Raw genomic sequence first — 3,389 nt, forward strand, 5'->3', positions numbered from 1 at the left:
CAAACCTCAACTCTTTGATTTGGAAAGCATGGGCCCCGGGGAAATGCAAATTCCATGCCTGGCTCATCATCTAGAATAGAGTCTGGACGTCCGACCGACTTGCAATAAGAGGTTGGCAGAACAACGGCCATTGCCCCCTCTGTCGTTGCGAAGCTGAGACGGGATTGCATCTTGTCGCCACATGCAGATACACAAAGAGAATCTGGCACCACGTTGCCGGATGGGTGGGATATCATCAATTGGAGCCGTCCCAGTGGGAGGAAGCCCGGTCAGTCCGCCAATGGTGGGAAAGCCTAGCAAATACCCCCAACATCCTAAAAAAGGGCCTTCGGTCCCTCATCCTACTAGTAGTCTGGGAAATCTGGAAGGAGAGAAATCGGCGGATTTTCGATCACAAAGAGATGGCGGTAGGCCTTCTCCTAGCAAAAATAAAAGAGGAGGCTAGCCTGTGGGCCTTAGCAGGGACAAAAAGATTGCGCGAATTCGTTCCACGCATTGTATAGTTTATAGCTTAAAGTCTTTTTTCTTTACCCTTAGGGGTTGTATTTTCTCCTTTATATTCAATGAAAAGGCGTACTCTTGTGTCGTTTTCCGTTCAAAAAAAAAGATTGTAACGCTAATTAGTTACATATGTTTATAAAGAGTTATATGATGGTATATTTTTTGTTTTTAAAATTTTAAAAAATATATATCAATTATATAAATGAAAAAAAGAAGAAAAAATGAATAAAAATGGAGGGAGCCGTACGTACTACATACCCATGTACGTACTTGATCACCTGTGCACGGGAGAACGCACAGGAGAGAGGAGAGTGGGACCCATAGCATTTTGTTTGTTTTACGATCAATTTCATCTAACGGTGTATAATATTGGACCCACTAATTTAAGTGAAAATTAAGGGGTAGATGTTTTGCTTTTTTCTTAAAATTTCTAGGATTTTCTCTAATTTATTAGAGCGCGATGTGACAACTTGAGAGCGCTTGTAGGAATTTTAATGGACTTTTAGTATATAATAGATATATTTAAATTATTTGGTCAGTTTAAATAATATTTGTCTGCAAACGAGTTATGCACCTCCTAAATTGCTTCCATATACCTGCATTTTTTCCCTGTTCAGAAAATGGAATAGCTCACCTCTGTGTCAATTGGTAGCATGATGTTTGTAGTGCTAACAGTGTGCTTGTTACGATATTGAAATTAGCGTTCCTTCTGGTTCACATGATATCCAACATACATCTGGTATATTTTCTGAAGCTTTTTCTCTTCCTAGGCTGTGTTCATTAGCACATAATTAATTAAGTATTAGTCATTTTTAATAGATTAATATGATTTTTTTTAAAACAACTTTTATATAAAATTTATTTATTTTGAAAAAACCGCACTGTTTAATAGTTTAAGAAGAGTGCGCGCAAGTGAGTTGGGAAAGAAGGGCGAGGAACATAGCCTATCGTTTAATTAACAGTTTGATTGGATAGCTACACCGACCGACGATTGTGTTCGATCTGCAACACCACCATCGTGATGATGCGTCTTGTATGTCATCCTTTGATGATGCGTTTGAGAGCCAGCACAAAGAGAAGAAAAAGAGCATCGTTTTTCACGTGGTCTTTTGAAAAACTTTCTATAAAAAAAGTTACTTTAAAAACATATTAATCTATTTTTTCAAGTTTACATAATTAATACTTAATTAATTACACACTAATAGCTTATCTCGTTTTACGTATCTTCCCAATTTTCTAATTTCCTAGTTTTACTCACTATGCGCTCATAGCACATCTATCTATGTATCTATTATTTCCTAGTTTTACTCACTATGCGCTCATAGCACATCTATCTATGTATCTATTATATCTTTAAAGTAATAGAAAAAGGAGCCTACACGTTCGCTCTCACGGTATAGAAATTCTCACATTAATCTAAAAAAATAAAAAAAATAGAACTAGATTAGGATTAGGATTAGTTAAAAACTAAAGAAAGGAGAAAAGAAGATGAATCGGACAATCAGTCAAAACGAAAATAAGATTAATCAAAAAAATAAGGAAAAAGAAAAATAGAACTAGATTAGGATTAGAATTAGTTAAAAACTGAAGAAAAAAAAAGATTAATCGGACAATCAGTCAAAATGAAAATAAGGAAAACCGAGTCATACAATACATTGGAAACTGACAATGTTTTGGGAATCCGCATGTTCACACCACTTTTAGAAACATTGAAAGACAAACCAATCCTAATTAAACTCTAATAAAACTCTTGCCGTTTCCGAATCGTATAAGTACTTGTCATGTCAATAAATACTTCAACAAGCTAACCAAAGCAAACCAGAAATCTTCAACAAGCCAAAAAAAAACTTCTTGCAGTGACCGTCGCCGTGATCATCAACAAGCACGCCACAAATTAGCAATTTCACCGGGTTCTTGCCGTTCAAACTTCTCGCCAGCACGCCACAAATCTGCAAGCCAGAAGTTCTCGCCGGAATCCACTTCGTCAATCAAAAAGGCACCCAGGAATTGTTCTTGCTGGAATCACTATGGCATACAAGAAGATTAGTGAGTTGACAACAAAAGGTCAAACATGGAGAATCAAAGCGATATTGAGAATGTAGGAATCGGTAAATTTTGCAACAGATGAGATTATGAGTTTTGATATGCTATTAATGGATGAAGTCCGTACATGCAGAACAAGGTCCGCGAAATAAAACGGACTGGCACATCCTATCTAAGTCCAACAGGATTAGATTAAGCCGACATTCCAGAAATGCAAAAATCATTAAAAAAATAAAAAAAGAATCACTGAAGCGCTCACCATCCGGAGAGGAGTTGAGAGGCTGTTGGGGGAGGATGCGTCGATGCTAGCGCGTGCATAAGCTCCATAGAAGATCAGGACCCGACGCGGCCATGGACGCCCGCCGTCGGCGGCTGGGGAAGGAGCAGCCTCGATCTACGCCTGCGATGGCGTCCAGGGAGGGAGCCGCCTCAATCCGCGCCTACGGTGGCGGCCGAGGACGGAGCCGCCTCGATCCACTCTGGCGGCGGTGCCGGGGACGCGCCGGAGAAGGGGACACGGTGGGGAGGGGAAAAGGGCGGCGCCGCTCGGACGGGGAAGAGAGGGCGGCGCCGCATCGATGCGTTCGATGGGGAAGGAGAGAAGCGAATCAGTGAGAGAAGGGTTGGGCTGACATGTGGGTCATAGAAGTTCAAGGGTACATCTGTATTTTTTTTTTATGTTCTCATAGGGTCTAAAAACATACAAGTTTCAGTAATAAATATTTCAATGACTAAGGTGATCTGCACTAAATTTTAATCCATGTTATACCGGATATTTGACACTATTTAGTAGTATTAAATGTAGCACCATTACTACTGCTCCTTATTATGGGTAATCACTGGAT

At 39.7% G+C, this 3,389-nt stretch overlaps 1 long non-coding RNA gene across 1 annotated transcript; it reads right to left on the bottom strand.

Annotated features, from left to right (window-relative positions):
• Window positions 1-2,102: 2,102 nt before the first annotated feature.
• LOC9266944 (uncharacterized) lies at window positions 2,103-3,157 on the bottom strand. Its single transcript, XR_001541367.3, has 2 exons — window positions 2,804-3,157; window positions 2,103-2,526 (listed from the first exon to the last, which is right to left on the bottom strand). It is a non-coding gene; the product is annotated as an uncharacterized lncRNA (long non-coding RNA).
• Window positions 3,158-3,389: the final 232 nt, after the last annotated feature.

The sequence above is a fragment of the Oryza sativa genome, chromosome 11, assembly GCF_034140825.1.
Source record: "Oryza sativa Japonica Group chromosome 11, ASM3414082v1".
Lineage (NCBI taxonomy): Eukaryota > Viridiplantae > Streptophyta > Magnoliopsida > Poales > Poaceae > Oryza > Oryza sativa.